The 11652-nt window shown below is 50.5% G+C and overlaps 3 non-coding genes and 1 pseudogene across 3 annotated transcripts; all 4 read left to right on the top strand.

The window, feature by feature from the left end:
- Positions 1-1491: 1491 nt before the first annotated feature.
- On the top strand, positions 1492-1632 carry LOC138496287 (U4 spliceosomal RNA). The gene has a single exon (XR_011277813.1). It is a non-coding gene; the product is annotated as a U4 spliceosomal RNA (small nuclear RNA).
- A 3508-nt stretch (positions 1633-5140) lies between these two features.
- On the top strand, positions 5141-5292 carry LOC138496819 (U4 spliceosomal RNA; annotated as a pseudogene).
- A 297-nt stretch (positions 5293-5589) lies between these two features.
- Positions 5590-5730, top strand: LOC138496802 (U4 spliceosomal RNA). Its single transcript, XR_011278280.1, has one exon. It is a non-coding gene; the product is annotated as a U4 spliceosomal RNA (small nuclear RNA).
- Positions 5731-9238: 3508 nt separating this feature from the next.
- LOC138496327 (U4 spliceosomal RNA) lies at positions 9239-9379 on the top strand. The gene has a single exon (XR_011277849.1). It is a non-coding gene; the product is annotated as a U4 spliceosomal RNA (small nuclear RNA).
- The last annotated feature ends 2273 nt before the right edge of the window (positions 9380-11652 follow it).

The raw sequence follows: 11652 nt of genomic DNA, 5'->3' as shown, positions 1-11652 counted from the left end.
GTAAACAGTTGTTCCACACATGACATTCAATGGCCTTCATACAGAGGGGTGGGAGCTAGCTTCAAGCTGACACATTGCATATGAAAAAGGTGTTGGGGTTTCCTGCCCTGTGTTAGTTCTGTGAACAGGCCTCTTGGCAGGCCTGCTTCACTTAACTCTCATCAGTATGCGCTGCCATCAGAGAGAACCTAACAATAGGCAGGGCATATCGATGGAGCCTTTGCTATTTTAAGTAGGCTGACCAGGGCCGGAGGAAGGCGTTGCCTTCCCCCTTCAGAGATGCTTTGATGTACCCATGGCTGTCACATTGCAGCTAAATGTGACAGGAGGACCGCACCGGTAGACTGTGTCCCCCAGAGTGCACTTGACTATGTGTTTGTTGTGCAGTGTCCATTGGGAAATGTGTGCGGAATAGCCCCACACATTTCCAGGAGGTTTACCTACCAACATTCCATTTCTTTTTTAAAAGTATCAAACCAGCCCAGGCGGAGCGCACACTCCCCGTGCGGATGGTCTAATTCCTCACTCTTGGTCAGGTTCTTCAATTCCTACCAGTCAAGTGGTCTCTTCTGTCTGTGTCTGCACTTCATTTGCACAGCAAACAGGCATGTCTTTCCCATGGCAACAGTGTCTTCTCCAAGCTGCACACACAGACAGCCGTTTCTCAGGCTAAATGTTCTCTTCTGACCTCCGTGGCAGAGCCACACTAAGCAGATGGCTCTGCAAAGGCCCAGGGGCTACAGCAAAAAGCCTGAACAGGGCAAGGCCGCTTCATTTTTGGCAGTGGAGTGGAAGTAGAATTGCAGGGTCCGCCCTATGAGACAGGGTACAAGACGTGAATTACATAGGACCTTTTCACTTTTCCCAGAGTCCCCTGCAAAATCGGGTCTATTTTCAAGGACAAGTGCAATTATCACAAACAGGTAGGTATGTGATGGCATGGAAATGTATCGAAATTGTAATGGTTTGGTCAACAGTTGGAACGCTCAGAGACAAATTGATTCACTTCTTGTCAATGTCCTGGCTGCACTGCAGAAACAGCTGGTCGTCCTGGTGGAGCATCACTTCACCTGTCCCCAAAGGAGCCCATTTCTCGATGCTGTCCTCGCTCCTGTGCAATCCTCCAATGGCTCTTTGCATTCTCAAGCCTCTCCCATGTTGCCTTGGCAGCGGCCTGCCCAATAATCTCTCAGGAGGGCGGGGTCACTTGCCAACAGGCCACCGATCATGCTAAGGGAAAGAGCGCACAGGTAGCAGCCTGCTCATTTGCATGTTTACTCCCAGAATCCTATGCATACCTTGCTACTATATTTGCTGTCAGTTTGGTGAGCGCAAGATGATACAGGTGTTCACCTCAACAAATCTCGGCACTGGAATCCAGGCGGTTTTATGAGTTTGACAAAGGATGCTCAGGATGGAGCTTGCTGGGATCAGTGCAAGTTAAATGGGAATCCATTCCCGGGGCGCACGGGCCTCTGGGTCAGGTGCTTTAGCTTTGCGCAGTGGCAGTATCGTAGCTCATGAGGTTTAACCGAGGCGCGATTATTGCTTATTGAAAACTTTACCCAATACCCCGCCATGACAGCTTGAAATAGAGCTGGAATTGGTAATTTTTGACAGTCTCTACGGAGGCTGAACCGATTTGTTTGAAAAGGAGACAATGACGCTTTTACTCCACTGGAGAAGACCTAGCAAGAGGGGTGTGTTTTTCGGAACCCATCCCTTCTATTCTTTGTTCTCTCGTGGCCTACCCTCAACAAAGGGGTTTACTTCCAGAAGCTAGCGCATTCGTAAACTCCAAGCGGCGCAGCGAAGTCTATGGAACCGTGACCATGCAGCAGGTGCATTAAACGCCTCAGTTGTCTCGCTGCCTTCCTGATCTCACGACATGAAAACCATGAGCTTTCAGAACCTAGCAGACAGTGACCTGTCTGCCTTCGATCCTCTTTGCCACATCTGCTCTTGCGAAAGTCATCAGATTGTTGGATGGTTACTCAGGGAGGTCTGGCTGCCACTGAAGCCAACCGCAGCAGAGGGGTCGCTTTACCTTTGGCCTTCGCTCACCATCTCAGTCTTCCCAAGAGAGGCAAAAGGGCATTTCTGTCCGCATGCATTCTATAGACACATATTCACGTGGAGTCAACAACCCGACCTCTCTTGGTGTGACGAATCAACTTCCGGGGCACTAGTGGTCCAGGGAGGAATATCGCTTTCTAGACCATCAATCAGTCCCACACCTCTAGTACACCGGAAGGGGTCCGAACAGTGGACGGAACGTCAGGCTGGTTAGTTGCAACAGAGCGAAAAAACAATTGTGACCCACTGATAAAAGGGACTGTCCAGTCAAGGTTGTATACAAATATCTACTTTAGTATTAATACAACAGACAGTTCTAACACACTACAAAATACAACCCACCCTATAAAGGAAAACAGGGGACAGACAGTTTCACAAAGGAGAGGGATGCACTCTGGATACTGACAGGAGTGCAGTCGGTAAAGCAATCAGTCTGAACTGTTCAAGGTTATTTGGTTGCAGCAGCAAGGGAGCAAGAGGTCGTAAATGTCACTAAGGGCCTTCGGAGAAGGACCAGGGGGACAGAACCACAATGTAACTGGTGTTTGAGATGATCTTGGTACTCGACAGCATCGAGTGGCTTCCAGCATGCTTTGTAGCTCCGGCGACAGAGTTCAAGAGGGACGACAGATGCGGATATCAGTTGGCAGGCAGTTTGGTAAGCGAGGCTGGGCGGACGGCTGCAGGCTGCCCTACCCGGCGGCTCGGGGTGAAGAATCGTTGTCTGTGTGCTGGTTGGTGGATCTGGAACGCTGGTCGAGGGTTCTCAGACGGCTTTAGTGACTGCAGCGTGAGAACAGCCACAGTGGTGCAGCCGGTCGCAGTTTGAGAGCTCGACTGCTTCGAAAAAGTCCTTAAAAGATGGACGCTGGTTGATGCTTGTTGTGGCACTCCTCCGAGCTTCTTCTCAATGCTTGGGTCGACGTTTAAGGCGGCCGACCCAAAGCTGAGAAGAGTGTTTGCCGGCAACGGCCTTGTCCTTTGTTCAGAGACTCTCTGGCACTTCCCACCTAGGAAGCTTGCTGGCTTAACCTAGCAGGGCACGCTGTGTGCTGGCTGGGTACCGGTTCTGGTGCTGCTTGATGGATCCTCTGAGTCGGGTATCTCCCTCTGTTCCCTGGGAGATGTTTTGGGAGGTATTTTGCTTCCCTCTTGGAAATCCTGGACTTCCTTCACTGGCGGAAGCCGTGAGGCAGACTGTACCATCACCGAGGGTCCGAATGAGTCCTTCTTCGTACTCCTTTTGAAGTCGTCGGATGATCTGCTTAGTGAGGGGCTCAGCCCTCTTTTAAAGCCAAATGGGCCCCAGTGATTGGAGCATGCTAAGCCTACCTTAAAGACCCAATCCTGGGTCCCCACCACCAATCTTCTGTCATGCGTAAGGTCATGACCAGAGTGCTTTGCAACAGGAAAGGTAAGGGGTGACAACATGTACTACTAAGCCGCACCCATCTTCCTGTCTCCTGTGGATCAAAGTGGCTCTCTGGTTAATTGAGCTCGAGAACAGACTGTCTGCATCAAATCACATATATCTTCCCTCTGAAAGGGGGTGGCCCTGCAGCGGTTGCCTACTGTAAACAGTTGTTCCACACATGACATTCAATGGCCTTCATACAGAGGGGTGGGAGCTAGCTTCAAGCTGACACATTGCATATGAAAAAGGTGTTGGGGTTTCCTGCCCTGTGTTAGTTCTGTGAACAGGCCTCTTGGCAGGCCTGCTTCACTTAACTCTCATCAGTATGCGCTGCCATCAGAGAGAACCTAACAATAGGCAGGGCATATCGATGGAGCCTTTGCTATTTTAAGTAGGCTGACCAGGGCCGGAGGAAGGCGTTGCCTTCCCCCTTCAGAGATGCTTTGATGTACCCATGGCTGTCACATTGCAGCTAAATGTGACAGGAGGACCGCACCGGTAGACTGTGTCCCCCAGAGTGCACTTGACTATGTGTTTGTTGTGCAGTGTCCATTGGGAAATGTGTGCGGAATAGCCCCACACATTTCCAGGAGGTTTACCTACCAACATTCCATTTCTTTTTTAAAAGTATCAAACCAGCCCAGGCGGAGCGCACACTCCCCGTGCGGATGGTCTAATTCCTCACTCTTGGTCAGGTTCTTCAATTCCTACCAGTCAAGTGGTCTCTTCTGTCTGTGTCTGCACTTCATTTGCACAGCAAACAGGCATGTCTTTCCCATGGCAACAGTGTCTTCTCCAAGCTGCACACACAGACAGCCGTTTCTCAGGCTAAATGTTCTCTTCTGACCTCAGTGGCAGAGCCACACTAAGCAGATGGCTCTGCAAAGGCCCAGGGGCTACAGCAAAAAGCCTGAACAGGGCAAGGCCGCTTCATTTTTGGCAGTGGAGTGGAAGTAGAATTGCAGGGTTCGCCCTATGAGACAGGGTACAAGACGTGAATTACATAGGACCTTTTCACTTTTCCCAGAGTCCCCTGCAAAATCGGGTCTATTTTCAAGGACAAGTGCAATTATCACAAACAGGTAGGTATGTGATGGCATGGAAATGTATCGAAATTGTAATGGTTTGGTCAACAGTTGGAACGCTCAGAGACAAATTGATTCACTTCTTGTCAATGTCCTGGCTGCACTGCAGAAACAGCTGGTCGTCGTGGTGGAGCATCACTTCACCTGTCCCCAAAGGAGCCCATTTCTCGATGCTGTCCTCGCTCCTGTGCAATCCTCCAATGGCTCTTTGCATTCTCAAGCCTCTCCCATGTTGCCTTGGCAGCGGCCTGCCCAATAATCTCTCAGGAGGGCGGGGTCACTTGCCAACAGGCCACCGATCATGCTAAGGGAAAGAGCGCACAGGTAGCAGCCTGCTCATTTGCATGTTTACTCCCAGAATCCTATGCATACCTTGCTACTATATTTGCTGTCAGTTTGGTGAGCGCAAGATGATACAGGTGTTCACCTCAACAAATCTCGGCACTGGAATCCAGGCGGTTTTATGAGTTTGACAAAGGATGCTCAGGATGGAGCTTGCTGGGATCAGTGCAAGTTAAATGGGAATCCATTCCCGGGGCGCACGGGCCTCTGGGTCAGGTGCTTTAGCTTTGCGCAGTGGCAGTATCGTAGCTCATGAGGTTTAACCGAGGCGCGATTATTGCTTATTGAAAACTTTACCCAATACCCCGCCATGACAGCTTGAAATATAGCTCTCCCATGTTGCCTTGGCAGCGGCCTGCCCAATAATCTCTCAGGAGGGCGGGGTCACTTGCCAACAGGCCACCGATCATGCTAAGGGAAAGAGCGCACAGGTAGCAGCCTGCTCATTTGCATGTTTACTCCCAGAATCCTATGCATACCTTGCTACTATATTTGCTGTCAGTTTGGTGAGCGCAAGATGATACAGGTGTTCACCTCAACAAATCTCGGCACTGGAATCCAGGCGGTTTTATGAGTTTGACAAAGGATGCTCAGGATGGAGCTTGCTGGGATCAGTGCAAGTTAAATGGGAATCCATTCCCGGGGCGCACGGGCCTCTGGGTCAGGTGCTTTAGCTTTGCGCAGTGGCAGTATCGTAGCTCATGAGGTTTAACCGAGGCGCGATTATTGCTTATTGAAAACTTTACCCAATACCCCGCCATGACAGCTTGAAATATAGCTGGAATTGATAATTTTTGACAGTATCTACGGAGGCAGAACCGATTTGTTTGAAAAGGAGACAATGACGCTTTTACTCCACTGGAGAAGACCTAGCAAGAGGGGTGTGTTTTTCGGAACCCATCCCTTCTATTCTTTGTTCTCTCGTGGCCTACCCTCAACAAAGGGGTTTACTACCAGAAGCTAGCGCATTCGTAAACTCCAAGCGGCGCAGCGAAGTCTATGGAACCGTGACCATGCAGCAGGTGCATTAAGCGCCTCAGTTGTCTCCCTGCCTTCCTGATCTCACGACATGAAAACCATGAGCTTTCAGAACCTAGCAGACAGTGACCTGTCTGCCTTCGATCCTCTTTGCCACATCTGCTCTTGCGAAAGTCATCAGATTGTTGGATGGTTACTCAGGGAGGTCTGGCTGCCACTGAAGCCAACCGCAGCAGAGGGGTCGCTTTACCTTTGGCCTTCGCTCACCATCTCAGTCTTCCCAAGAGAGGCAAAAGGGCATTTCTGTCCCCATGCATTCTATAGACACATATTCACGTGGAGTCAACAACCCGACCTCTCTTGGTGTGACGAATCAACTTCCGGGGCACTAGTGGTCCAGGGAGGAATATCGCTTTCTAGACCATCAATCAGTCCCACACCTCTAGTACACCGGAAGGGGTCCGAACAGTGGACGGAACGTCAGGCTGGTTAGTTGCAACAGAGCGAAAAAACAATTGTGACCCACTGATAAAAGGGACTGTCCAGTCAATGTTGTATACAAATATCTACTTTAGTATTAATACAACAGACAGTTCTAACACACTACAAAATACAACCCACCCTATAAAGGAAAACAGGGGACAGACAGTTTCACAAAGGAGAGGGATGCACTCTGGATACTGACAGGAGTGCAGTCGGTAAAGCAATCAGTCTGAACTGTTCAAGGTTATTTGGTTGCAGCAGCAAGGGAGCAAGAGGTCGTAAATGTCACTAAGGGCCTTCGGAGAAGGACCAGGGGGACAGAACCACAATGTAACTGGTGTTTGAGATGATCTTGGTACTCGACAGCATCGAGTGGCTTCCAGCATGCTTTGTAGCTCCGGCGACAGAGTTCAAGAGGGACGACAGATGCGGATATCAGTTGGCAGGCAGTTTGGTAAGCGAGGCTGGGCGGACGGCTGCAGGCTGCCCTACCCGGCGGCTCGGGGTGAAGATTCGTTGTCTGTGTGCTGGTTGGTGGATCTGGAACGCTGGTCGAGGGTTCTCAGACGGCTTTAGTGACTGCAGCGTGAGAACAGCCACAGTGGTGCAGCCGGTCGCAGTTTGAGAGCTCGACTGCTTCGAAAAAGTCCTTAAAAGATGGACGCTGGTTGATGCTTGTTGTGGCACTCCTCCGAGCTTCTTCTCAATGCTTGGGTCAACGTTTAAGGCGGCCGACCCAAAGCTGAGAAGAGTGTTTGCCGGCAACGGCCTTGTCCTTTGTTCAGAGACTCTCTGGCACTTCCCACCTAGGAAGCTTGCTGGCTTAACCTAGCAGGGCACGCTGTGTGCTGGCTGGGTACCGGTTCTGGTGCTGCTTGATGGATCCTCTGAGTCGGGTATCTCCCTCTGTTCCCTGGGAGATGTTTTGGGAGGTATTTTGCTTCCCTCTTGGAAATCCTGGACTTCCTTCACTGGCGGAAGCCGTGAGGCAGACTGTACCATCACCGAGGGTCCGAATGAGTCCTTCTTCGTACTCCTTTTGAAGTCGTCGGATGATCTGCTCAGTGAGGGGCTCAGCCCTCTTTTAAAGCCAAATGGGCCCCAGTGATTGGAGCATGCTAAGCCTACCTTAAAGACCCAATCCTGGGTCCCCACCACCAATCTTCTGTCATGCGTAAGGTCATGACCAGAGTGCTTTGCAACAGGAAAGGTAAGGGGTGACAACATGTACTACTAAGCCGCACCCATCTTCCTGTCTCCTGTGGATCAAAGTGGCTCTCTGGTTAATTGAGCTCGAGAACAGACTGTCTGCATCAAATCACATATATCTTCCCTCTGAAAGGGGGTGGCCCTGCAGCGGTTGCCTACTGTAAACAGTTGTTCCACACATGACATTCAATGGCCTTCATACAGAGGGGTGGGAGCTAGCTTCAAGCTGACACATTGCATATGAAAAAGGTGTTGGGGTTTCCTGCCCTGTGTTAGTTCTGTGAACAGGCCTCTTGGCAGGCCTGCTTCACTTAACTCTCATCAGTATGCGCTGCCATCAGAGAGAACCTAACAATAGGCAGGGCATATCGATGGAGCCTTTGCTATTTTAAGTAGGCTGACCAGGGCCGGAGGAAGGCGTTGCCTTCCCCCTTCAGAGATGCTTTGATGTACCCATGGCTGTCACATTGCAGCTAAATGTGACAGGAGGACCGCACCGGTAGACTGTGTCCCCCAGAGTGCACTTGACTATGTGTTTGTTGTGCAGTGTCCATTGGGAAATGTGTGTGGAATAGCCCCACACATTTCCAGGAGGTTTACCTACCAACATTCCATTTCTTTTTTAAAAGTATCAAACCAGCCCAGGCGGAGCGCACACTCCCCGTGCGGATGGTCTAATTCCTCACTCTTGGTCAGGTTCTTCAATTCCTACCAGTCAAGTGGTCTCTTCTGTCTGTGTCTGCACTTCATTTGCACAGCAAACAGGCATGTCTTTCCCATGGCAACAGTGTCTTCTCCAAGCTGCACACACAGACAGCCGTTTCTCAGGCTAAATGTTCTCTTCTGACCTCCGTGGCAGAGCCACACTAAGCAGATGGCTCTGCAAAGGCCCAGGGGCTACAGCAAAAAGCCTGAACAGGGCAAGGCCGCTTCATTTTTGGCAGTGGAGTGGAAGTAGAATTGCAGGGTCCGCCCTATGAGACAGGGTACAAGACGTGAATTACATAGGACCTTTTCACTTTTCCCAGAGTCCCCTGCAAAATCGGGTCTATTTTCAAGGACAAGTGCAATTATCACAAACAGGTAGGTATGTGATGGCATGGAAATGTATCGAAATTGTAATGGTTTGGTCAACAGTTGGAACGCTCAGAGACAAATTGATTCACTTCTTGTCAATGTCCTGGCTGCACTGCAGAAACAGCTGGTCGTCCTGGTGGAGCATCACTTCACCTGTCCCCAAAGGAGCCCATTTCTCGATGCTGTCCTCGCTCCTGTGCAATCCTCCAATGGCTCTTTGCATTCTCAAGCCTCTCCCATGTTGCCTTGGCAGCGGCCTGCCCAATAATCTCTCAGGAGGGCGGGGTCACTTGCCAACAGGCCACCGATCATGCTAAGGGAAAGAGCGCACAGGTAGCAGCCTGCTCATTTGCATGTTTACTCCCAGAATCCTATGCATACCTTGCTACTATATTTGCTGTCAGTTTGGTGAGCGCAAGATGATACAGGTGTTCACCTCAACAAATCTCGGCACTGGAATCCAGGCGTTTTTATGAGTTTGACAAAGGATGCTCAGGATGGAGCTTGCTGGGATCAGTGCAAGTTAAATGGGAATCCATTCCCGGGGCGCACGGGCCTCTGGGTCAGGTGCTTTAGCTTTGCGCAGTGGCAGTATCGTAGCTCATGAGGTTTAACCGAGGCGCGATTATTGCTTATTGAAAACTTTACCCAATACCCCGCCATGACAGCTTGAAATATAGCTGGAATTGGTAATTTTTGACAGTCTCTACGGAGGCTGAACCGATTTGTTTGAAAAGGAGACAATGACGCTTTTACTCCACTGGAGAAGACCTAGCAAGAGGGGTGTGTTTTTCGGAACCCATCCCTTCTATTCTTTGTTCTCTCGTGGCCTACCCTCAACAAAGGGGTTTACTTCCAGAAGCTAGCGCATTCGTAAACTCCAAGCGGCGCAGCGAAGTCTATGGAACCGTGACCATGCAGCAGGTGCATTAAGCGCCTCAGTTGTCTCGCTGCCTTCCTGATCTCACGACATGAAAACCATGAGCTTTCAGAACCTAGCAGACAGTGACCTGTCTGCCTTCGATCCTCTTTGCCACATCTGCTCTTGCGAAAGTCATCAGATTGTTGGATGGTTACTCAGGGAGGTCTGGCTGCCACTGAAGCCAACCGCAGCAGAGGGGTCGCTTTACCTTTGGCCTTCGCTCACCATCTCAGTCTTCCCAAGAGAGGCAAAAGGGCATTTCTGTCCCCATGCATTCTATAGACACATATTCACGTGGAGTCAACAACCCGACCTCTCTTGGTGTGACGAATCAACTTCCGGGGCACTAGTGGTCCAGGGAGGAATATCGCTTTCTAGACCATCAATCAGTCCCACACCTCTAGTACACCGGAAGGGGTCCGAACAGTGGACGGAACGTCAGGCTGGTTAGTTGCAACAGAGCGAAAAAACAATTGTGACCCACTGATAAAAGGGACTGTCCAGTCAAGGTTGTATACAAATATCTACTTTAGTATTAATACAACAGACAGTTCTAACACACTACAAAATACAACCCACCCTATAAAGGAAAACAGGGGACAGACAGTTTCACAAAGGAGTGGGATGCACTCTGGATACTGACAGGAGTGCAGTCGGTAAAGCAATCAGTCTGAACTGTTCAAGGTTATTTGGTTGCAGCAGCAAGGGAGCAAGAGGTCGTAAATGCCACTAAGGGCCTTCGGAGAAGGACCAGGGGGACAGAACCACAATGTAACTGGTGTTTGAGATGATCTTGGTACTCGACAGCATCAAGTGGCTTCCAGCATGCATTGTAGCTCCGGTGACAGAGTTCAAGAGGGACGACAGATGCGGATATCAATTGGCAGGCAGTTTGGTAAGCGAGGCTGGGCGGACGGCTGCAGGCTGCCCTACCCGGCAGCTCGGGGTGAAGAATCGTTGTCTGTGTGCTGGTTGGTGGATCTGGAACGCTGGTCGAGGGTTCTCAGACGGCTTTAGTGACTGCAGCGTGAGAACAGCCACAGTGGTGCAGCCGGTCGCAGTTTGAGAGCTCGACTGCTTCGAAAAAGTCCTTAAAAGATGGACGCTGGTTGATGCTTGTTGTGGCACTCCTCCGAGCTTCTTCTCAATGCTTGGGTCGACGTTTAAGGCGGCCGACCCAAAGCTGAGAAGAGTGTTTGCCGGCAACGGCCTTGTCCTTTGTTCAGAGACTCTCTGGCACTTCCCACCTAGGAAGCTTGCTGGCTTAACCTAGCAGGGCACGCTGTGTGCTGGCTGGGTACCGGTTCTGGTGCTGCTTGATGGATCCTCTGAGTCGGGTATCTCCCTCTGTTCCCTGGGAGATGTTTTGGGAGGTATTTTGCTTCCCTCTTGGAAATCCTGGACTTCCTTCACTGGCGGAAGCCGTGAGGCAGACTGTACCATCACCAAGGGTCCGAATGAGTCCTTCTTCGTACTCCTTTTGAAGTCGTCGGATGATCTGCTCAGTGAGGGGCTCAGCCCTCTTTTAAAGCCAAATGGGCCCCAGTGATTGGAGCATGCTAAGCCTACCTTAAAGACCCAATCCTGGGTCCCCACCACCAATCTTCTGTCATGCGTAAGGTCATGACCAGAGTGCTTTGCAACAGGAAAGGTAAGGGGTGACAACATGTACTACTAAGCCGCACCCATCTTCCTGTCTCCTGTGGATCAAAGTGGCTCTCTGGTTAATTGAGCTTGAGAACAGACTGTCTGCATCAAATCACATATATCTTCCCCCTGAAAGGGGGTGGCCCTGCAGCGGTTGCCTACTGTAAACAGTTGTTCCACACATGACATTCAATGGCCTTCATACAGAGGGGTGGGAGCTAGCTTCAAGCTGACACATTGCATATGAAAAAGGTGTTGGGGTTTCCTGCCCTGTGTTAGTTCTGTGAACAGGCCTCTTGGCAGGCCTGCTTCACTTAACTCTCATCAGTATGCGCTGCCATCAGAGAGAACCTAACAATAGGCAGGGCATATCGATGGAGCCTTTGCTATTTTAAGTAGGCTGACCAGGGCCGGAGGAA

Source organism: Ambystoma mexicanum, chromosome 10 (assembly GCF_040938575.1).
Source record: "Ambystoma mexicanum isolate Mex_15411 chromosome 10, UKY_AmexF1_1, whole genome shotgun sequence".
NCBI classification, from domain to species: Eukaryota; Metazoa; Chordata; class Amphibia; order Caudata; family Ambystomatidae; genus Ambystoma; species Ambystoma mexicanum.
The sequence above is the reverse complement of the archived record's forward strand: the minus strand, read 5'-3'. Positions and strand labels throughout refer to the sequence as shown.